At 41.8% G+C, this 25,446-nt stretch overlaps 1 protein-coding gene across 10 annotated transcripts in view; it reads left to right on the top strand.

The window, feature by feature from the left end:
• PTK2 (protein tyrosine kinase 2) overlaps positions 1-25,446 on the top strand; it is a 368,873-nt gene that overhangs the window by 110,593 nt on the left and 232,834 nt on the right. The gene's annotated exons all lie outside the window — the stretch shown is intronic.

The following is a 25,446-nucleotide window of genomic DNA, read 5'->3' as shown; positions in this document are numbered from 1 at the left end:
TTTTTTTTCTCTTAATTAATTGGCCTCTCAGAGTTGGTAAGACAACTCCCACCTGTTTATGCTCTCTGTATGTGTGTATATATATCTCCTCAATATATGTTCCATTCTATATGCATCCGAAGAAGTGGGCTGTAGTCCACGAAAGCTTATGCTCTAATAAATTTGTTAGTCTCTAAGGTGCCACAAGTACTCCTGGAAAAAGGGGTAAATGGTGAGGTGGCAAAAATTGCGAATGATACAGAATTACTCAAGATAGAAATTCACAGTAGACTGTGAAGAATTACACAGGGATCTCACAAAACTGGGTGACTGGGCAACAAAATGACAGATGAAATTCCATGTTGATAAATGCAAAGTAGTGCACATTGGAAAACATAATCCCAACTATACATACGAAATGATGTCTAAATTAGTTGTTACCACTCAAGAAAAAGATCTTGGAGTCACTGTGGCTAGTTCTCTGAAAACATCCACTCAATGTGCAGTAACAGTCAAAAAATCTAACAATGTTAGCAAACATTAGGAAAGGGAATAGATAATAGAGAACATATCATACTGCCTCTATATAAATCCATGGTACACCCACACTTGGAACACTATTTTTAGTTCTGGTCACCCCATCTCAAAAAAGATACATTAGAATTGGAAAAGATACAGAGAAGGACAACCAAAATGATTAAGGGTATTGAATAGCTTCCATATGAGGAGAGATTAAAAAGACTTGGACTGAAAACAGCTTGGAAAATTGATGACTAAGGGGGATATGATAGCGTTCTATAAAATCATGACTGTTGTAGAGAAAGTGAATAAGGAAGTGGAAGCCGCGATTGGCCGAACCTGCGGACGCGACAGGTAAACAAACCGACCCGGCCTGCCAGGGGCTTTCCCTGAATAAGTGGCGGACCGGCTTTGAGAACCACTGCTCTAGAGATGCCTGCATGTCAGAGTGATGGGTGAATTAGAAAACTATCGACCAAAGGGTAGTGTCTGAAAGTATACGTGTTTAAGAATGCCATGTGCGCAGTCTGTAGTATACATTTAAAGAAGTATATCTTGATCCATTTTTGTCCAAGAGCATCAGAGGAGAGTATACACTTTTGTAACATTTTCCTTGTTAATTTTGTCTGAAAAATGATTTGATTCACTGACTGTATTGGTTATTAATTCCTCATAGACTAAATGATGATTTTTTTCTCCCATTTAGTCTGGCATAATTTGCAATGTTTAGGAATAAATATTTTTAGAAACCAAAGGCGATCTTTTGCTATTTAATCTCTTCTAATGAGCAAAATCCATCAAGCAACTGGATTGGATGTACAGCTCTTATTGGTGGGATTAATGTGATCAAAATAAGTGTTTTAACAGATTTATGTTTGTTACAATCAGTGTGCTCATATAATTTTTCCCCTCTGCTGCAGTCTTTAGTACATTTGCAAACCTTATCTATCTTTGTACAGAGAAACTTGATCCTATTAGCATCTAGTTCTTATCAGTTATTTGTTTTCTAAAACACCTCAGTATTTTAAAATTTAGGACCCTGAATTTATTTGTTTAAAATAATGTATTAAAAATTCAGCAGTTCGCTTTATAAACTTTTACAGACACTCGTTGCTATAGAACTATCAAGTTTACTGAGTTTTACAAACTAGCATAGTAAAAAATCATTCAAGTCATCTGAAAATGTTTTGTACATTAATTATGGCAATTATACTGTAGTTTTATTTCATATGATAGTAGGTCATAGTATACTAATAAAAGTGTTGTAGAATATTTCATAAAAATAACGAAATCTTAGCATAATGAGACATCACTCCAACATCTACTGTTAAATCTTTGCTAAGAAGTGAGGCAAGGGTGCCAATTTTCTGATTCAAAGCATGGAGATTAGTGAAGTTCTGAAATATTTGATGCAGAGCTAACATTTGAGGTCATTTGCTATCTTTACTAGATTACAAAAAAATAAGCTGCCTGGTACTAAGTGCGGATATAGGTTTTGTCTTTTATATCCTAGATTCGATTTGGCAAACAAATAAAATGACTCAGAATCTGTTTAAAAATTGGTAAAATATGTTTCGTTCAACTCTGAAAAGCTTTTTACTTGCCAAGATAATTTAGGCTGGCTTCCACTGCCGTGACTTCACTAACATCTAAAACAAAGCTCTTTAGTGTTCTTTTTAAATTGGACCCAGGATTTTTGTAATATTTGACAGTCTCTCATTCTTTCAGGAAGTTTTAAGGAAAGTGGATCTTATCCATATGAGGTCTCCACATATTTTTTTGTATAACAATAAGATTGATGTCCTTCTTAGACTCCAGTTCTGCAAAGACCTATGCACATGGTTAACTTTACCTAGGGAGTCTGACATTTTCAGGTAGAAGCTAGCAAAGAAGGGTATGGGGGAGGGTGTGACATGAACAGAAGGAGAGGGTAATCACTTCAGTTGTAGCATTTTGGACAGACTGGAATAATAAACATTGACAGGAAGAGACTATTTCTTTCAGATCTGAAGTACGATTTCAAAGTAAATCAAAGATAATTCTTGCTCGTCATAAAACTGCCCCACACATACTCCACTTGACATTCCATGAGTGAGCCAAGTATGTCCCAAGGTATTAGAGAAATTCCTTTTTAGAATCAGAAATAAAAGAGAAAACTGAGAGATACGTCTGTCTGTCCCAAGTAAATGACAACTACTTCTGGTTCCTTACCCAGACAGACCTCATTTACCATCACAATTTTACATACTCCTTACAAGATAAGCCATTTGGTGTACCTTCAGCCAATGGATTAAAGCAGGGGTCGGCAACCTTTCAGAAGCGGTGTGCCAAGTCTTCATTTAGTCACTCTAATTTAAGGTTTCACGTGCCAGTCATACATTTTAACGTTTTTAGAAGGTCTCTTTCCATAAGTCTATAATATATAACTAAACTATTGTTGTATGTAAAGTAAATAAGGTTTTTAAAATGTTTAAGAAGCTTCATTTAAAGTTAAATTAAAATGCAGTGGCCAGGACCCGGGCAGTGTGAATGCCACTGAAAATCAGCTCGCGTGCCGCCTTCGGCACACGTGCCATAGGTTGCCTACCCCGGATTAAAGAATTGGGCCCTTCCTGTCAATCTGGATCTTTTGGATCCTGTGAGGAATAATTGCACTCAATTGGTTTTATTTACAGTGGTGTTAGGAGAGCCAGATGGGCTGTACCATGTAAATGAACAGGACTGGAGCTACTTCTTTACACACTTAGCCCAGTTGTTTTTCTGCTGTTAGTAGAAGATCATAAATTCCTAGGTCTGTTGATTTTAATCCTTAAAATAATTTATCTAGGAAACAAGATCATCATGGCAGAGAATTTATTACTGCCGAAACCTTGACATATGGGTGACGATCTAAAGTCATGGTATGGTTTATACTACAGATGATTAAGAAGCTCTCTGACACTCTTAAGCTTTTAGAGGTGTAGTGCAAGAAGGTTTGGAATATATGGTACATTTATTCTTTATAGGGAGTCTTTGATGTGTGTGGCACAGCAACAGTCTGGTGCCTTTGTTATTAGGGAGGTACTTTTGGCTTAATAAATCTAATCTCACTCTTGAAGTTCAACACAAAGTATACCATTTGAAGGACTAAAGTTCTATTCCATGCCATGACATTGGACCTCTTGACTAAACAAAAGTGGATTAGATCCATGACTATATTTCTTGGCTTGGTCTTCATATAAGAAGTAACAGAGTTATCAAAAGTACTTAAACTGCAGCAACAGCTTTTTCACTCTGGTTGGAATCACTGGTTAAGATATTCCAGAGGTGTGCCACCAGCCCACTTAATGTATCCTCTGAAATGGCAACTTTGTGTCCATTTTCAACTTGTTTTGTTACAGCTTCCTTGAATCAAACTGGCATAACTTTCCTGTGCTTAAAAGTGAGTTACTCATTGCATGTCCTCTCCTTCCGTATCCCACCACAAAAGTTAATGTGGAAATAAAAGCATTACCTTACTTCCTTGCTGCTGTGTCTTTACCAGCAGATTCTGCATCTGTGGTGTTCTGATCTCCAGTAAGCATTTCACAAGAAGATATTTTTGAAAGCTTAATACAACTATAGGAATTTTTTTTCCCCCTGTGCAAGTATTGGGCCATTTCATACATAGATCAGAATGGACTGTTGAATGGTTATCAGCAATGCACTGAAAAGACAGCCCTGCCAGTGCCTCTAATTGGTTTCATGGATGATAATGTGAATAGCCCTGTTTCTTGCTTTCATTAGCACTGTCAGTGCGAGTGAGTTCCTTTTCCCATTATAAAATTATAACCGTAGAAACACTAGAATTAAAGCTCTGCTAAGTGAGGCAGGATTCCATGAACTGGACTTTTAATTCTTAGTGATATAATGTTGCCTTTTAATATTTGAAAATCAGTAGTTTCTGATTTAAAAAAAACAACCTTATGTTTAGTGATAAAATCAGGGGTTAATTAAAGGTATTTCTTCAGTTTTTCCTTTTACTGCTGTGGGGGAATTCCATTTTTTGCCTTTAAGTCAAAGACTTGCTTGAAAAGACATCTCTTGTGAAAATAATGTGCCTTCAGCCGTACTGACTTGGACATTTTATCTCATCAGATCTAAACTAAGCAGTGTTGGGCATGGTCTGTGCTGGGATGGGAGACTCAAAGAAAAACACAAATGGTACATAAAGTGATATTAGTGATTCAGTAGGTGGTTCTGTTCCCTCTAGTACTGAACCAGTGACCCATCATTGTGCTGCAGAGCACCACCAACATATTTCCACTGACACTTAAAATATAGAGCATCATCCACTGTAGTCAGTAAAAATTCCATGGGTCGTTTTACAAGAGTCAAGTTTGAATGGCTAAATTTCAATTCAGATAATTATGTTCTATCTATGTGAAAATGCAGGATGAATTTAAATGGTGAAGATATTTTTGTTTTGAGTGTTCATGTGATGTTGCTGTTGCATGTTTGAAGTCTGTAGCTCTCCCTTGGTTTTTGCATTTATTTGAGGTCTGGTGTGGCGTGTGCATGCATGTGTGTGTGTGAAAATAATAATCTTTTGACGTGTTTTTTAAAGTTTGTCAAATACTTTATCATATTTTGGTGAAACAACTATGATTAAGGTTACATAACCATTTCTATTCTAATCCCACTGCAGACTTGATCTCTGCCAAAAAGTGAAAGTTTTGGTGGAAAACTGTTATACCATTTCTCAGTCACACCAGAGAGTTCCATAAAGGAGCAGTGACTGTTGGGAGCATTGGTACAGATAAGTTAGCAGGACAGGTGAGGAACAGCCACGCCCCATTAATACTCAGAGAAATTGACAGAGGAGGAGGAATGTGAAGTGCTTTACAAAGGGGGGTAAGTGCTGTTATCCCCATTTTACACATCGGGAAATTGAGGCATAGAGTGGTTAATTTGCCCAGGATATCACATTAAATCAGTGGCATGGATAGGACTAGAACCAATGGCTGTAGACTTTCAGCTCATTGTCCACAGGACCACAGTTAGGAATGACGAGCTGTGATTTTGTTTCTCTTTGCTTTTGTGGAGTTATATTAAACTGTTACCTAGTACACACTTTTTTTCTACACAGGAAGAGAAAATGTGTTCATCCATCCATCTATCAGTAGTGTGTGTATATCAGTGGTGTGCAATCTGCAGGCTGCATGCGGCCCATCAGGGTAATCTGATTGCGGGTTGTGAAACATTTTGCTGATGTTGACCGTCCGCAGGCAAGGCCCCCCCGCAGCTCCCAGTGGCCATGGTTCTCTGTTCCAGGCCAATGGGAGCTGCAGGAAGCGGCAGCCAACATGTCCCTGCAGTCTGCTGCTTCCCGCAGCTCCCATTAGCCGGGAATGGCAAACCGTGGCCACTGGGAGCTGCGGGGGGCGTGCCTGCAGACAGTCAACATCAGCAAAATGTCTCGTGGCCCGCAATCAGATTACCCTGATGGGCCGCGAGCAGTTGCCCACCACTGGTGTATATACCACATACTATACATTAAATGTGCCAATTTTGAACATGTTTTACTCTTGCAACTGTGACCCAATATTTTCAGTTATACTGCTTCTGACCTTTATTTTCTGCTGTCTTGAGTTCAAGGTTTAGGCTAACTGCAATCATCTTGTGCTCTAGTTAACAATTGCATAGTTCATTGGGCACATTCCTTATTCTTTATTCCTATATCTGAAGGCAATACTAATGTAAATATTTGGTCTGGTTTGGCCTTCTAAGCTGCATCATCCTTTATATAGGTATTTTTAGGTTGTTTGGCAATTCCATTGCTTAAATTGGTACTTAGCTTTTTTTGTACGCCATTCTGTTAAAGGAAGCCTTCTGATACAAGACTGCTGTATTGTCTCCCCAATAAAATTTGAATGTCTGATTCCACTTTAACCATTTTAAGTTACTCCTGTATATACTTCTTCTCCCCCCAAAAAGTGGAAACGGAAGGAAAAAATCATTAATTTGTTGCTATTTTCCGGTAGTTAACTTTTTAGCATGGAGATAAGATAATTTGTGTTGCAGGTATTCTTTATGCCACTAAAGAGTGCTAATTCCAGTGCAATTGAATTCTCTACCCTTCTGTATTCTCAGACCTACAAAACCACCTTCAGCCAAGTATCAAATAATAGCAAATGTACACAAATTTAAATTAGCACTTCTGAAGATTTCTAGGGACCATTCCTTTCCTTCTCCTCCACCTCAGTAATACACACCTTTATCTGGAACCCAGGAAATCTGGCACACTTTAAGTGGGAAAAAAATCATATAGAGTTGCTTATCAGAATTTCCAATAAAGTACACTACTACTTTTAGAAAGTAAGTCTCTAAAAATAACAATGGAGCCTTTCATTTTTATGTTACAGTTTCGTATTCAATCAAGTGTCTTGGTGACATTCATTACTATCTGATGACTGTTCAATTACTTACCTGAAATGAGCTCTCTGAGGGCTTGCCTACATGAGAAAATTGCCCCAGTTTAATGAAGGTGTAATTTTAAACTGATTTAGTTAAACCATTGCAAAAAGTTGTGTGGACACTCTTATTCCAGTTTAAACCAGACTTATTTCTATTTAGCGTTAGTCAATTAAGAATTGTAATGAACTAAGCCAAAATAAAGGTCCAAACCTTTATTTGCACCACTCGGAATCAGTTTAATATTGCAACTTCAATTAAGCCGGCACTGCTTTCTGATGCAGACAAGCCTCTGTCAAGTTCCCAGTGGATAGGTGCTCAGGTTGTTAAAACCATCATCACAGTTTGCATCCTGACTGGCCCCAAACATATGATGATTTACCACAAATCCATGCTTCCAGGATATAAGGCTCCCCACTCTGTCTGCTTTTAGCAAACCACATGTCTGTTGCTGAGCTCACTGATTGGTCCTCTAACCAGAGTTTATGGTTTTGCAGAGTGGGGAGCATAATAAGACCCGAGTGTTGGATCTGCCAGCCCTCATTCTCTCCTAATGACCATGCCAAGAGATAGGGAGAGAAGAACCCCTGTGACTTCCAAGTGTAATCCCATCTTCCAGCTGCTTTTAACCTTCTGAAATGGTCCTTTGATTGAAGCCAAGCCTGAAAAATGTCATTCCCAGAGTTTGAATTTTAGGGTTACCATATTTCAGCGAGCAAAAAAGAGGACGGGAGGAGCCCCGCCCTAGCCCCGCCCCCCCCTGACCTCCCAACCCTCCCCCCGTTCCTTGTCCCCTGACTACCCCCTCCTGGGACCCCTGCCCCTAACTGCCCCCCAGGACTATCTAAGCCTCCCTGCCTCTTGTCCCCTGACTGCCCCAACCTTTATCCACACCCCCACCCCCAGACAGACCCCTGGGACTCCCACGCCCCATCCAACCACTCCCCACCCCCTGACAGCCCCCCCCAGAACTCCCAACCCATCTAAACCCCTCTGCTCCCTGTCGCCTGACTGCTCCAATCCCTCTCCGCACTCCTGCCCCCTGACAGCCCCCCCCAGAACTCCCAACCCATCTAAACCCCTCTGCTCCCTGTCCCCTGACTGCTCCGATCCCTCTCCCCACTCCTGCCCCCTGACAGCTCCCCCCCAGAACTCCCAGCCCCCTACCCCCCGCTCCTTGTCCCCTGACTGCCCCCTCCTGGGACCCCTGCTCCTAACTGCCCTCCAGAACCCCACCCCCTACCTAAGACTCCCTGTTCCTTGTCCCCTAACTGCCCCCTCCTAAGACCCCCCCCCAACTGCCCACCAGGACCCTACCCCCTACCTGTACCCTGACTGCCCAAAACTTTCTCCACTCCCCCCAAAAAGCCCCCCCCGTTTCTTGTTTGCCCCCTCCAGAACCTCCCTGCCCCTTCTCCTGCCCCCCCTTACCCTGCTGCTCAGAACAGGGTGTTGGGCTCTGTGCGAGCCGGACACGTGGCTAAGCTCCCCAGCACAACAAAACCCGGTCCCTGGCCCTGCACAACAAAACCCGGTCCCTGGTCCGGACCGGGTTGCAGGGGAGAGCTGCCCTTGTATCAGCACAAAGTGCTCTCGCTCCCGTTTTGCTACGCTGCATGGCAGAAACCGCTCCCAGTTGCAAAAGGGGAGGGCTGCACTTTGTGCTGAGACACTTGCTCAGAATGCAGGGAGGGGGGGAGGCGGAGGTCCTCTCCAGCTGCTCCGGAGTCCAGCCCGGGACTTTCCTGCAGCCCTCCCAGCCGCTCGCTCTGCTGTGCCGGGGGAGGGGGAAATCCCGGACATTGTGAGTGCTTTACAAATTCCCCCCGGACGCTATTTTTAGCACAAAAAGGAGGACATGTCCGGGTAAATCCGGACGAATGGTAACCCTATGAATTTAGAACAAATGCAGTTCAGCTGTTTCTGAGTTCCATGTGTTTTGTGGGTGGGGGTGGTGATCAAACCAAACCCCACTCTTCCCCGATATATTGTACTCAGACAACTTATGCATTTTTTTTCTGTAGGTTTAGAAAGTCTGTGCTTGCATAACTTGGATATTTGATTTCATTTAAAACATGACTTGTTTTATATGTCTCAGAGAGATCTAAGGAATAAGCTAAACTCAAAATCAGTTAGGCTGAATCTCCAAACTGGATTTGCATGGGCACATCCCGTCATTGGGGCTCTGCACAGGTGTATGAATCCACCAATTTGAATCCTGTTGTAGGATCAGAATCTTAATTAGTTGTAAGTTTATTAATATTTAAATCCCTGACTGTTGAAGATGGCTAAACTACTTTTGCTATGAATCAGTTTAAAAAAACAAATGAAAAAAGTTTCAGCTTGCTGAATGTAAATGTTCATAACTCAGTTACCTTACCAGTTTTGAAGACTCTGTATGGTAGATTAACTTTAATTTCCAGTTTATATTAGTAAGATTTGGATGATTTGACAAATTTGATACAAGGAGACCATATTTTAAGGCATAAAGACAAAATACGTGAGGTTAAGGTAGAATGTTCAACCTTAATATTAAATTTCATGACTTGGATATTTGATTACTCTTAATATTGCATATGAATTGATGCTGTTGGGTTGTAGGCATATTTGAAATCGATAGAGTTGTAAAACATTTCTTTTGGTTCTGATATCTACACAGTTGTAAAAATGCCTAATTGCCTTTGGCTGACTGTTAAGAAAGAAAAAGTTGTTAATTATGCAGTCCTGGGGCGTGGTGTGAAGAAGACAAGAATTTGGGTGGATCCAAGTACCTTTTGAATGAATAGTTGGTCTATTGAGTGACTTTAATTCTTTTAGGTTCTTTCCTTGAGAGACCTGATGGTGGGTAGAGGTGTGAATGGTGCCTAGATACCATCACTATCATAAACTTGGACTTTGGTTTCCATATCAATACATGATGCTTTCACAAGCTCTGAATTCACTGCAAGTATTGTTTATTCAGGAGTTGGTTAATCTTACATATTAAAGTACAGAAAATTATACAATACCATGAGGTACTTGGTGCAGTATATTTCTTATGTCCTACAGCTTTCTTCATATCCTCCTGTCCCCACCCCTTTATGTACAGTCCACAATAATCCCATTAAAGCTGCCCAAATTCTGTTTGGAATGGAAACAAAATGTGGCCTCACACTTCTTCCTCCAACCGACAATTTTTTTAGTGTAGATTGCAGCTGTGATATAAGCCATTACCTTTCTGTCTCTTGCAAGGACAGTCAACCTCCTGTAACACAATTAAATTAATCATAAAATGTGTCCTTTGTGCCCAACTATGCAGTATCTTTTATTTACTGTCATAAGGCTCAATCCTGCAAGGTGCTTGAGCACTCTGGCCCTTCTGTTCCGGTAAAGTACTTCTGCAAGTGCTTAACTCTTAAGTATATGTGTACTCCCACTGACATTTTTTCTGGATGTGTATGAAAGTGCTCAGCACTTTGCTAGTGCATAGTAAGGAAAAGTATGGCTCAAGGATAGGCTAGTTTACAATAAGAATGTGGGATGCGTGCCATTTTAAGCTGTTCTTGAATACTGGTTCAAATAATATTTTCTGTAAATTAAGGCTTATGTTTTATTTAAAATTGGTTATATGGTTCTGTTCAGTGATGATGTGTTTAATAGAACACTTCTTTCTTGTTTTAGGACCCTGTCATCTAAGGATATGGGGTACTTATTTGTTTTTCTGCTGAGAATGACTGTGATGTTTGGTGTTCTGTTAGAGTAGGTGACAGAATGATAGTGAATGAATGTAATTTCATGGGTTATAAATAGGGATAGTATTTTAGGGTTATGTCCAAAAGAATTCCATTACATTCTCCTGAATGTGAATTCCTGTATTTTGTGTTGAACATTCTTGCTCACAGTAAAAAAAACTAACCCCCCCCCCCCCCCCCCCCCCCCCCCCAAAAAGACCCACCACAACTCACCAAGGAATTAGATATCTGATAGAAGAGATGCCTGGAAGAGTTGACCAAACAACGTTCCAACAGGTTTCTCCTTCTGATTCGAATGATTTTTGCTGCTGCTGACATGCCTAGCAAGCATTAGATATGTGGAGTGTTCCTTCTGTGTCTGTCATTCCAAAAACCCTGACTGGAACAACACAATAATGTATAAATTAGAGATATAACTACTGGTGTGCATCAGCATGTTTGTCATTCATTTAATTAATTTAAACTTTGACAGAACAAACCCAAAACACACTGATTCTAAAAATCCAAATTTCACCTGAAATATGAAAACAAAATTGACTTTCACCCAACAGATAACTTGATTTCTAAAAACAAAAACCTCATGTGCAACCTTCAATGAAAGTTCCCAATCGACATGCATTGCAGTTGATTAAAAAAATAAACCATATTTAAAATATATATGCCAGTCAGAATATAGAAATTCTATTTTCTAAATCCTTTTATTTTAGAGACTCATAACAGAAAGCAGTACAGTTCAGCAGTATGTATATGATGGATGGAAAAGTAGATTTGTTACATAGGAGAAGGAAGTAATTAAAAAAAACAAACCATAGAGTCACAAATATGAAGTAAAGGATAAGCTAAAAAAACAAAAGATGCTTCAGTTTGGGTATCAGCTAGAAAAAGAACTTGCATATTGAATATCTTCTGCCAAACCATTCCCATTTGCTCTACTACCCCATGAAAGTCTTGATTCTATTTGATTCATTCAAAGAATTATTAAATGATTTCTTGATTAATTAAAGAAAAATGGAGCCTGAATGGAGTGCTCTGGTGAGAGCAAGGTGTCCAAAAGTCCCAAAGCTAAGGATGAAGGCCACGGACATCTTTAAATGTAAATGAAGTTATAGAATCGATAGAAAACATATGGATGACTGATCTTCGCAAGAGTGTGGTAAGAGATGATTAAAACAAATACGAAGGAAGAGACAGGAGACTCAGGCCATGTCTGCACTACAAAGTTAAGTCGACTTTATGTAAGCCTCCAATTTAAGTATGTTGATCTTGCGTGTCCACACCACGCTCATTGTGTCGGTGGAGTGTGTCCTCCCTAGCAGAGCTTGCATTGCTGCATGGACACTGGACTGTGGGTAGCTATCCCACAGTGCACGTAGCCCAATAGAATTTGGGTAGGGCTTACAGTGCCTCATGGGACCAAAACATTGTCGCAGGTGGTTATCGGAATATGGCATTAGCCTCCCATGATGCACATACCTCCCTCTCTCCCTCCCCCCTTCCTCCCTAATATCAATGGCAAACAAACCAAGGCTTTTTCGGGCCATTTTTTGAAAGTCTGGGTTAGCCGTGTGGACTCCATAGCATGATAAGCATGGACCCTGCTCAGCTGTACACTCTTGTTGTGAACATTACAAACACGTCGCGCATTATCCTGCTGTATTTCCACAGCCGAGACAGGAGCTGCTGCGCAGAACAGTGCGATGTTACGCAAGCAGCCCCTGCTGCAAGCTATAGAGCAAAACAATTTGCAGTTGCTGGCGACAGTCACGCATCATCTGAACACAGTTGAGTGCCGTTTCTGGTCCTGGGAAACAAGCACTGACTGATGGGACTGGATCGTTATGCAGCTATGGGATGACAAGCAGTGGCTGCAGAACTTTCAAATGTGTAAGGCCACTTTCCAGAAACTCTGTGCAGAGCTTTCCCCAGCCCTGAAGTGCAGCAATACTAAAACGAGAGCTGTTCTGACAGTGGAGAAGCGAGTGGCGATTGCTCTGTGAAAGCTTTCAATGCTAGACTGTTACCGATCAGTGGGGCATCAATTTGAAGTGGGTAAATCTACCGTGGGATCTGTTGTGATCCAAGTTTGCAGGGCCATTAATCGACTTCTGCTAAGAAGGGTGGTGACTCTGGGCAATGTGCAGGACATAGTGGATGGTTTTGCCGCAATAGGGTTCCCTAACTGCGGTGGGGCGATAGATGGAATGCATATCCCTATCTTGGCACCAGACCACCTTGCCAAAGAGTACATAAATTGAAAAGGATACTTCTCAATGGTGGTGCAAATGCTGGTGGATCACAGGGGCTGTTTCACCGACATCAGTGTCGGATGGTCGGGAAAGGTGCATGACGCGCGCATCTTTAGGGACACAGTCTGTTCAGAAAGCTGCAAGCAGGGACTTGCTTTCCAGACCGCAGAATAACCATTGATGATGTTGACATGCCAATCGTGATCCTGGGAAACCCAGCCTACCCCTTGCTCATGAAGCCATACACTGTCCACCAGGACAGCAGTAAGGACTGGTTCAACCATAGGCTGAGTAAGTGTGGAATAGTGGTGGAATGTGCTTTTGGACATTTAAAAGGTTGCTGGCGCTGTTTGCTTACTAGGCTAGACCTCAGTGAAAGCAATATCCCCATTGTTATTGCTGCCTGCTGTGCGCTCCATAATATCTGTGAAACAAAGGGAGAAAAGTTTCCGCTGGGATGGGGGGTTGAGGCTGATTGCTTGGCAGCTAATTTTGAGCAGCCAGATACCAGGGCACTAAGACAAGCCCATAGATGGGCTCTGCGTCTCCGTGAGGCTTTGTTGTTCCTTACAAACTATCCCCTCCATTGCATTTTCCCCCCTATAAACTCCACCCCAACCAACCACCATATGTGGAATGAATAAAGAGCTTTTATTCCCTCAATCAGTTTTATTTTATTATGCACACAAATCCACAGACAGCAAAGAAAAGTAAGATAACCTCGGGGAAAAGGGCTGATAACATTGTAAGGGGAGAAACAAGGAAAGCTTGCTTGTAGATGCACTGCAATAACCATCACAAAGGTCTGGGAATGGGCACCTTCAGTTCCTTCTACCCTCCCCTGGTATTGAGTGCAAGGGATACTGAACCATCACCCCCAGCCACATAGGACGTTTGTGGGAGGAGGATTGAGAACTGGGTGATGATGGCAGGCAGTTCTGCATAGGCTGCAGAGGGAGTCGAGCATCCAGCTGCTTTTCTTGAAACTCAGCCAGAAGCCTCAACATGTCTGATTGCTCCTTCATAATCTGCAGCATCTCATCCTGCGTGGCACCCTCCTGTTCCCTGCATGCTTTCTTATCCTCCCTGTCCATGGTCAGGTTCTTGGACAGTGAAATCCTTCATGCTCTGAGCTCCGTCTCAGCTGTCTTGGAGGTGTGCATTAACTTATTGAACATGTCCTCCCAAGTTTTCTTTTTCTGCCTTCTTATCTGGGAAAGTCTCTGTCCCGCTGTGGAGGATGCGCCGACGGACGGGGTTTCAACTGCAAGGAATGCAAACCACAAGGGAACCATTCACAGTGCATGCATTGTTTCTGGTGCAAGGTTGATTATTTTTATTTAAAAAAAAAAACACTCCTTAATGCACTTCACTGCAAACCACAACATAATCAGAATCGCTAGCTATTGCAAGTGACTGTGTGCTGCTCCAGCTGTAGTAAGTATGGCCACGAGGCATGGGAACAGGTTTTGTGCTGCTACTTTTGCAATTACATCAGTGGGAGCACAGTTGGCACTTGAGAAATGCCCTCTTCCCCCTAGCAACCTGGATGGTGCTTGAGGACATGCACCAGTGTAAAGCTCCCCAAATAGTTTGTTTGTTTTTACAAAGGCAGCACTGGGTTGCAGGGGAGGGAGACTCACAGGGAGCCATCCCCCGTTTTTTTCAATGCTGCTTGAAATACACGGTGATCCTTTCCAACCACAGCCAAGGCACGTTCGAGAAAGTGTAGTTGTCTGACTCAGATTTCACCAAAGGTGGGTGGATTACTTGTTGTATTGTTTGTGGTTCAAGGGCTTGCATTGAAAACTTCACCCATTTCCCCTAGGTAACCCTATGCAATATCAGTCTTCTGAGGGTAACAGAGGTGGCAAGGGAGAAGATGCTGCTAGCATCTGAGTACAGACCTGGTCCTAATGCTGTGTGCTGTAATGATGCCAGCAGAGTTAATACTGGAGTGACATGGGAAAGTGTTCTACCGTGGTGGGAGAAATAAGGCAGCCCTTCCCAGAAACCTTGTGCAAAGGATTGCAGAGTACCTCAATGAAAGCTTTCTAGAGATCTCCATCAAGGATTCCCAGGCCATCTCTGTGCATATAAACAGTCTTTTTCAGGGAGCACCCTCTGTGTAGCTGGAGTGGCCACCGGGAAGCAGATAGCCACTACACCTTCTTTTTTGTTCTGATTAAACATAAACAATAATAGCATGTAACCCCTACCGCTTGCCTGCCTCCCATTCTTCTTCTCCTCCTCCTCCTCCTCAACAATGTCCTCCTCGTTGTTGCCCGAGGTGGCTTGGGACTCCTGGGAGGTATTCATGCTACGTTTTGGGGCAGTGGTGGGGTCGCCACCAAGAATCGCATGCAGCTCCTCGTAAAAGTCACATGTCTATGGGGTAAAAATAAATAAATAAATAAATAAAATAATGGAGATATCCCATCTCCTAGAACTGGAAGGGACCTTGAAAGGTCATCGAGTCCAGCCCCCTGCCTTCCTTAGCAGGACCAAGTACTGATTTTGCCCCAGATCCCCAAGTGGCCCCCTCAAGGATTGAACTCACAACCCTGGGTTTAGCAGGCCAATGCTCAAACCACTGAGCTATCCCTCCTGTTCACCTTCCTTGTCTTCTGGTACGCTTGCCGAAGCTCCTTTACTTTCACGCGGCACTGTTGCATGTCCCTGGTGTAGCCCTTCTCCCCCATGCCCTGCGCGATCTTGGCATAAATGTCAGCGTTTCTTCTACTGGATCGGAGCTGTGCCCGCACAGACTCGTTTCCCCACACAGCAATAACATCCACTGCCTCCTGTGTGCTCCCATGCTGGAGCTCATTTGCGGCGTGGAGTCTCCATGATCAGTTGTGCTGACGAGCTCTCCGTGCTGATCAAACAGGAAATAAAAAAACAGGAAATAAAAAGTTCTGGGAGTTTAACAGGGGAGGGGCTGTTTCCTGTGTACCTGGCTGCCGTGCAGTGGAGTTGAAAGTGCTCTTGTTGAGGTTTAGGCCTTAGCTGAGCACTAACAATTTAATTGCTGGAAACCAGTCCAGCTCACCTGTGTATAATATCTTTATCACATGCTATAAGATAATATTTAAGTTTTTGCTCTAAAACATTAAAACGTGTTTGCCCCTGAAACTGTCAATCTGTCGGAAGGGATTGTCTCCTGCTCATTAAGAAGGCTATCAAAACTAAATGGGCCATTGTGGGACATCATAATACAAAGACTTTAATTGCCCCTTCACACCCATGAAGAGGCTAGGTGGCAAAGGGCTTATCCCATCCACTTGAATTTTGGAATAAAGAAATAAAGATAGTGAACTAGAAAATCTTTAATCTCTTTTGCTGTTTGGACTCTCATAGGGCCAGAGCTACAAAACAGAAGCAGAGATCCTCACGGTCAACCTAGGTTAGCCCTAAAAGACATTTGGTGCTGACAGATTATTACAACTCTATCACCTTTTGGAACCATAGACTATAAATCATTTGTGTATATAGATTTGCCTTCTTTAACTTGGAAATAACTCTCATTTATTTTCTTAGTTGTTAAATCCTTTGTTAGTTTAGTATAGGATTGCCTACAAGTGTTCTCTTAGGTGTGAGATCTGAGGTACTAATTGATGCTGGGGTAAGTGACTGGTCTCTTGGGACTGGAAGCAACCTGAATCTTTTGTGATCTTTGGTGTATAGCAACCAACTATCACTAAGGCCAGGTCTGTATCGGTATAACTGTCATCCAGAGGTGTGAAAAATCCACACCCTGAGTGATGTTGTTATGCTGACCTAACCCCTCACGTAGACAGCAGTATGTTGACGACCTTCTCCTGTTGATACAGCTACTACCTGTGGAGAGGTGGATTAACTACACTGAAGTTCTCCTTTCGGTGTAGAGCATCTTCACTTAAGTGCTACAGCGGCACAGCTGCATCAATGCAGCTGTGCTGATGCAGCATTTTAATGTAGACTTCCTGACCAGCTTGCTTTGATGGCAAGATAGACTGGAGTGCCCAAGGGGACTGTTTGTGACTCCATGGTAAGACTGTTACAGTGCTGCTGGAGTTCCCATTTGTACTGGGTTGGTGAAATCTAATTACAGAACATACCACCCCTTTGGGATCTCTGCCCTGCCTTTTTTGACAGTCTGCCCTGAGGTTGGCACTCATGATAGTGAACCACTCCAGAGAGTGTGACAGGGTCCTCTGAAGTAGCCTCATAGATGTGTTCTCCAGTGTCTGCATTAAAGGAAATCCCATCCAGCTGGGTCCAGTGCTTGTAGGGCCCTTTATGCTGCTTTGGCCCTTTTTAGTTGGTGTAAAAAGGCCAAAGTGAAGGGTGAGCATCTCTCCTACCATGTTTAGCTATTGGAACAGTGGTAGTGAAATAGACTGGATTTCAATTAGATAAAGGGCCACTCACCTTCGTGAATGCAGGGGAGTGTAAATGGCATCTTTCATATACCTGCAAGGGCTGCGATGCCATAGTTGTGGAATTACACTCAGGGGAGGTCAAGCGGTGTTTCCACCAGAGGGCTGGAAGCAGGCTCTGAGCCTGCTAGTGAAGGCTTCAGCAGTCAGGTTAATCCCAACTGTTTTAGTGCTGCCATCTGTGCATCAGCACTGTCCTTTCTGTGGGCTGTTGGCTGGCTACATGCTCCCTGACAAAGGGGATGCTACAAGCACATTGCACTGTTGCAACACCATTCTAGGTGGACTTTCTGTTGCCAAAAGGCCATATTCAGTGGAAGCTAGCCCAGACCCTGTAATGAATCTGGCCCAATAGCTTTTACTCAAATAATAGATTGCATTAAACAGTTGTGTAATTTTTTGGGGAAAAAAACCATACCAAACATCTTTTAGATAAAGTAAAATATCCAGCCTTTAGTAGGAACATATTGGAGCAAGGACTCCTGGGTTCTGTTCTCAGCATAGTTGATAACTAATTTAATTCCAATTCACAGGTGTACAAAATTTCACTTGCATTGCTTGGATTCTGTTGACAGACTATGATTTAGTTTTCATTTTTAATTTAATTTTGTCTAAGGGAAGGACATTAAATGTAAAAATAACATAACATAGTTGAAAACTTAAAGGGACACACAAGTTAAAATTGATATTGTAAACCAATTTCTTTGTTACCAATAATACCTTAGAGTATTAAAAATGAAAAAGTTGCAGTTACTTTTCATTATTTTTTCCTTTTATCCCTTTCTCTTAGCTTGGGCACTGAAAACGACTTCTGTCAATTTCAGATTTTCAGTGGTGCAATATTTGGGCTGCAAATTCTACATGAAATTTGTTTTGTTAAATGAGCTGCTGTTTCGATGAGACTTGTAAAAAAAAAAAATTCACAAACATTATTAGTCTTTTGGGGGAGATTTCAAACTTTCAAACTTGTATTGAATGTCAATCGGAGGTGGGTGCCCTTTGTTTCTTTGAAAAAATCTCTCTCTCTCTCTCTCGTTTTATACCAGCTCACCCTTTAGAAAATACAAATTTTGGGTCAAATTTAATTGTTCTGTTTTAATAATGCAAGTCTGAAAAGAAGTTCAAACTATATTTAAGGTAAATATTTAACTGCATAAACTTAATTTAAAAAATTCTATATGTAGGCAGTGGGATATCAACTTTTTTGAATTTTGTCATGTTTGTTTAAATTCTCAACCTTGATGTTGTATTAATGTAGACATTTGTATTTATATAGATTTTTGTTGATGCTTTCAATCAGTGGGGCTGTGTTTTCTAGCATCATTACTTAAGCCTCTCGAGTTGATAGTTGCAGGGAAAGCTACCAAGGCCGTTAACTGTTCTTGCTTTGGATGCTGGGATTGGAATTTTTCAGGGCAGGACATTGGAAACTTTCTAGAATCTATTTCATTCCCTGAAGGAAGATCGAATGTATTCTTATGTGCGAAGCCTAATAGTAATAATACATAGCTGTTTTCAAAGAAGAAATTGTTCAGTGTTTGCTTGAACCCTGTTTTCCATGCAGATATGCTGTCAACCATCTTGAAATTTAGAGAATAGTAAAAGTATAAGGAAAAATGTCCTATTATTGAAAGTCATGTGCCCTGCTTTCAAGAGAGTAACTGTGCTTTGAAAAGAAACAACTCTTTATAGAAATGTGAATGTTTTCCATTGTTCATTACAATAATGTTGTTGGGTAAATCTTGTACTTAAAATGTTTTGGAACTACTTTAAAAAAAGTTTTAACAGTAACATAACTTTGGGTCAGACTGTTCTCTCAGCTGTTGAATGCTACATCAAAAGTAGAAAATGTTTTTTCCAAAATATTTAACTCCGAGGTATCCATATAATACACACAATAATTTGAGAATCTTTTTGTATTCACTAGATCATTTCTTACCCCAACTCAGCAGCATTATTACCATGCAAATGGGAAGAATGTAATTAATTAAATGCAGTATATCTAGGATCAGATCTTGTATGCCCTTTGGTTCTTTTCCTCTCATTGACCTGAAGTAAAACATAAGAACATAAGAACGGCTGGACCGGGTCAGACCAAAGGTCCATCTAGCCCAGTATCCTGTCTACCGACAGTGGCCAATGCCAGGTGCCCCAGAGGGAGTGGACCAACAGGCAATGATCAAGTGATCTCTCTCCTGCCATCCATCTCCATCCTCTGACAAACAGAGGCTAGGGACACCGTTTTTTTGAAGTTCATCACAGTTTGCTTTGGTCTTAACTGTCTTGAGCAGTTTAGTTTCATCTGCAAACTTTCCCACCTCACTGTTTACCCCTTTTTCAAGATCATTTACAAGTAAGTTGAATAGGATTGGTCCGAGGACTGACCCTTGAGGAACACCACTAGTTACCCCTCTCCATTCTGAGAATTTACCATTAATTCCTACCCTTTGTTCACGGTGCACATATTGAAGCCTGGAATTTCTATGCTTCCTCTAGCAATAGTTGACTACACAATAAAGTTATATAAAAAAAAAAAAAAAAAAAAAAACAACCAGGTGTAAGAGGGTTTCCAGAGATTGCATGGTCAGTTTATTTGAAATTTTGGCTAAGATAAGTTGACTATACTTCAATTTAATACTAGGAGCCAAAATCACAATAGTTTAACGTATGAATTGCTTTTGTAGCCATATTGGTTGTAGTTGGTCGTTGGCTGTATGTGTGTGTGCCCAGTGTGCTGTCCCAGTTCTGCGCAGATAGCTGACACAACAGGCCTCATTCTAACTGCCCAATAAGACCACAAGACTTGGTTTAGTAGCAAAGGGACCCCGCCAGGTTTATTGCTGAAGAAGCACAGTGCTAATGCCCTGGCTCAATGGTTACAGGTACACTAACACATGTAAGAATTTTCAAACCCGGGCTTGAACTTGGGGCTCTGGTGTCCACACTGCAGCACGCAGACCTGAGACAACCCAACCATATCCCAGAGTCCCTAGCACCAACCCAAAATGTGGCTGCTCTAGCCCTTTGATTGTAGTGCACTGTGGGAAAACTTGACTGTCCACCCTGCACATTACAAGGAGATTGAACAGCCTGCCAGTACAGCCTGCCACGGAGTCCTTTTGATCAGTGCGTTCCCAGGTACCAGAGCCAGCAAGATGGAGAAGGCACTTTTTGAAGAACTTCTGTTGCTTGTGCTTTGAGTCCCATGTTAGGAAATGGTCAGAGCTTCCATGAGGTGCTAGTGGACATTTTCGCAGTGTTTTCTGACTCATCTAAGGCACCTGACACAGCTTATAATGAAGGAGGAGGGGATAGAGGAGGAGGAGTACCCAGGCATGGCAGACTTGAACTGGCTGATGCTTCTCAGAACACCCAATACAGCCTCTGATGCCCCCCCATGTAGACGGGTGCTATGTAGACAAGGCTCCATGCTTGCCGTGGTATGTCGTCTGCACAGGTAACCCAGGAAAAAAGGCGAGAAACGATTTTTTGCCATTGCTTTCAAGGAGGGAGGGAGGGGGGCCTGACGACATGTACCCAGAACCATCCACGACATGTTTTTGCCCCATCTGGCATTGGGAGCTCAACCCAGAATTCCAGTGGGCGGCGGAGACTGCGGGAACTGTGGGATAGCTACCACAGTGCAACACTCTGAAAGTCGACGCTAGACTCGGTACTGTTGACACACACCGCCGACTTAATGCGCTTAGTTGGGGACACACATAATCGACTGTATCAAATCGATTTCTAAAAAAACGACTTCTATTAAATCAACCTAATTTTGTAGTGTAGACATACCCTGAGTTTGGACCCAGGATGTGCTGCTGCTGCTCCTTTTCCAAAGCCTGCTCTGGAACTAGTGTCAGCAACAGAATGACTTAATTGTCCCTACTTGGTGCCTGCTAGTGGCTCCCATCAATCCCCATGCTGGGTTCTGAGGCCAGCGGGGCACCATCTCAGCTGACCAGGTCATTGTGCCAACCACCCAGTCAAGCTCCTCATAAAACGGGTATGATTTTGGCCAGTTGCCCGAAGTGCAGTTCTTGTCCCTGGTTTTCCAGTACTCACTGTTGAGCCGCTTAATCCACTCCCTGCACCGGTCACTGGTCCGGTAAATTTGCAAAGCTGCCAGCTTCTTTGCTATTTGCTAGGATGCATGGTCATTCCTGGTACTCTTACTAAAGTCCACAGTTTTACTGGACTTGCACCCAAGATTTAGCAAAATCCGGGTGTGCGCCTGTGATCATGAAGCAGCACCCTTTGCAAACATAGAAGGCTCTCTGGTGTGTTTGCAGATCAGTGGTAAGTAAAGTCTTTTCCAGAACAAATCATCCCAGGCAGTCACTGTCCTCTACCTGGTCTGTGCCATGTCCCCATTGGCTGGTAGGGGAACCCAGGCCCACCCTCTACTCTGGGTTTCAGCTCAGGGGTCCAGTGGTCAGCAGCCAAGCCCTGCACTGTCCTACCTTGCTGCTTTCACCCTGAATCTTTTCCTACCTTCCTAGCTTCCTGCTCCTCTGGGTTTGCCAGCCTCCCAACTCCCTCCTCTCAGGGAATAACCCTGTCCTACCCTCTAGCCCCTAACACACCTCCCTTCTCTCAGGGAGTGATTGCAGCCTACTTCCCTACAGGCCCTTTTGTTGCCAGCTTTCTGGCTTATATAGGCCCCTCCAGCTGAGCCTGTTTCCAATCAATTCCTGCTCCCTGGCTCCTCCTCCAGGTGTTGCCTGTGGACTTAATTGGCCCACCTGACCACCTGAATGCCTTCCAGTCCTGTGTGGACACCTCAGGGGTAAAGTGGGCTACAGATTGTTGTAATAAGCCATAAATCCACTATCTCTATTTAGTTCATGATTTTTAATATCTAGCAAAGTTATGAATGTAAGCTCCAAGACTCATCTTTTGAAGGTGTTGCACAGGTTTCCTTTGAAGATGAGGACTGAGAGGTCAGATATAGAGTGATCGCTTTGTGAGAAGTGTTCATCTACATGTGATATGGTGTTTTTTGTCTTCTATAATTTTTCTGGGTGAGTTTGAGCGTGTAGTGATTGTCTGGTTTCATCCACATTTAGTGCTAATGACACATGGTGATAGGCACACGTATGACCTGCGGATCTTGAAAGGAGTGGAGTGTACTGATCATTGTAGCAGTGGAAGTATGTCTACAGATTTTTGCATATGTTATTCTGGCAGGTCAGGTGCTGCTTTGAGTTGGAGTGTGTGGAGCTTTCTGGTGGTGATGAGCTTGGAGAGGTTGGCCGGTTGTTTGAAGGCCAGAAGAGGGGGTTCAAGAAAGATTTCTTTCAGGATGTGGTCCCCTAATTGTATACAGGATTGAAAGAAAGATTATGTAAGACTAGAGACGGGTCCAAGTTGTGAAGTAGGAATCTCTAAGAAATGTGATTTGGTTTTGGAGGGAAGAAGCATGAGTGCTATGCTCCAACTCAGCAGTCTGTTCTACTCTTGGGCAGAGAAAATAGTCTCAGAACCCATCATTAAAACTGGGTTCAGTAAATATTCAGCATATTAAGAAGAGAAATCCTCTATGTCCCTGTTCTCTTTAGCTGTATGATTTCTTCTAGCTAACAATAGATTAACATCTTTTAACAAGTACTAATTTGAAGCTTAAAAATCTTGTTGCTTACTAAAATACATGTGTGTTGCTCTTTGATTATGGGGCTTTGTTGTAGCAGTCTCTGATATAAAGCTCCAAGGATTGTTTTAATTGGAAGTGGGATTTTACATTTTAAAGGGGGAAAAAAACAGAATGGTGTTTATTTCTGCACTTTCTAAAAGGAATTGAAAGGAAATGGGATAGGCAGGTGTGGGTAGAAATGAGTTATAATAGTTTATGGAGGTGCTTTGTTTAGATCAAGGCTTTTTAATTGATTACCAGCTGCTGCCTCTGCAAATGGGTAGATAGTAGTGCACAATTACATGTTTCGTCATTATGACATGGAAGAAGAATTAGTTTTTATTTCTGTGAAGAGAATTAAATAGAAAAAAATAGCAGGTTTAATGTGGCAGCTTTAGCTTCTTGAAAATGTGTGTGTGTGTGTGTGTGTGTGTGTGTGTGTGTGTGTGTGTGTGTGTGTTGCAAACTCTTCAGGGCAGAGACCATAGTTTATTTGTGGGTATAAAATAGTGTATAGCACAATGCAGCTCCAGTCAGAGCTGGTGGTGGTAGGGATCACCCTGACACAAATAAATAATAATATATGTGTGGATGTGTATCTCTCTAGGCATTATATCAGCGCCCTGTTTATCCTTGTTGAAGTGATCCTGACAGCATTCCTATGAGATGGGGAAGTATTATCCTCATTTTACACTGTGAAACTGAGATCATGTGCTTTACCCAAAGTCACATGAAGTCTGTCGCAGAGTTGGGAATTGTACCCAGGTATTGAGTTCTAGTCCAGTATCTCTAAGACCAATCCTTGGCCTCTTAATAATTTTTTCTGATATTGGGTTGCTTTTCTGGAGGTTTGCATTAAAACCATAAACTGGTTTTAAAATTTAAATTTAAAAACTGGTTAGTTAACAAATTGGTTAAAAGTTTTTGTTATTGTTTTTTCTTAAAGGTTTGTTTTATGTTTATTCATTCAAGCAAAAGTCTGACTGAGGTGATCTTGACTTATTCTGTTATATTCTTTGGCTCAGAAGTCTTAACTCTTTCCTCTCACGATCAATCGTCCCTTCTTTCTTCTCGCCATACAGAAATCAGTTACATTTTTCACTGAATATATTAAGGCTTGTTTAATGAAACCGTATTAAATACAGGCAAGCCCAAATATGAAATAGTTTGAGTAAAATACATTGACTGCTATGAGAGATGAATCTTTCCTTTTTAATTCCCTTTTTCTTTCTTCTCCCCTCCCCCACAACCATACATAGAAAACACATATTCCAGAGTAATACCCTTATGAGTTAGTTCAGTGAAAGTTTTCCTAACTTAGATGTGTATTCAGTATTTTTCACTGCTCTGCAAAATTAGGGTTGTAAAACCTCTAGAAGGTAAACAGAAACAAATATTTTACCTATTGTTGTTGCTCTCTCTCAAAGTGAAATTTAAAACTATTGCTATATTTGGATTACAGTATTGCCTACAACATGTTAAGTTCTTCTTAATATTTATTAGCTGCCAAAGAATTTACAAATCAAAAATAAGGTAAGTCCCAGGTTGGTGTAATAGAAAAGATGGGAGATGAGGTTTGAGGGTAATAGTGATAGGAACAGGAATTGCATATACTAGCTATAAAATTATGTTCACACCATACACACAGAGACAAAAAGTACTCCCTGCTCGAAGCTCAGTGTTACATTGCTTTATTTCTTAAAGTTCAGAATGATAACACAGAAGAACCCAAAACCAGAGAGAGAGCTGGCTTCTCCCTAAAACAGAGGCACAATTCAATCCACTTTACTCTAGGGTGACTTTCTCCATACTGACTCTGATTATATAGTTCTACACAGCACCCCTTAACCTGCAAGTAGGACCCAGAACCATCCCCTCTGCGCGCACACACTCTTAAAGTGATAGTTTGCAATTCCAGCACATTCCTCAATACAACACAATAATTTGCATGTCTGAAATGAAAAGAATGTTTGTTTTGTTTTTTAAAATATTCATAAATCAGGTTTATGTGCTTGTGGGAGAATCAGACAGACAGAGGATGGAGGCTGGCATTGTTGGAGCCAAGAGGCCAGAGGCCAGTGAGTTAGTGTACAATAGCAATGTGCAGTCCCTACTCCAAAGTGGCTGTGTGAAAATAAAGAATACGGATTATGATGGAAACCTGGTTGTGGCTTTAACTGTAATCCAGCCACCATCCTATTTTCTGTAGCTTTGATACATCCAAATTGTAGACATCAAAGCAGAAAAAAATGTGTTATGTAGTGGAAGTGGGAAAATCTGTCTTTGTCAAACATACGGCCCTGTGACGTTGTGCAGTCTATGTATCAGGGGGTAGCCGTGTTAGTCTGTATCTACAAAAACAACAAGGAGTCTGGTGGCACCTTAAAGACTAACAGATTTATTTGGGCATAAGCTTTCGTGAGTAAAAACCTCACTTCTTCGGATGCATCCGAAGAAGTGAGGTTTTTACTCACGAAAGCTTA

Source organism: Trachemys scripta, chromosome 2, assembly GCF_013100865.1.
Source record: "Trachemys scripta elegans isolate TJP31775 chromosome 2, CAS_Tse_1.0, whole genome shotgun sequence".
Lineage (NCBI taxonomy): Eukaryota > Metazoa > Chordata > Testudines > Emydidae > Trachemys > Trachemys scripta.
This window is presented reverse-complemented; position numbering and strand designations above follow the sequence as displayed.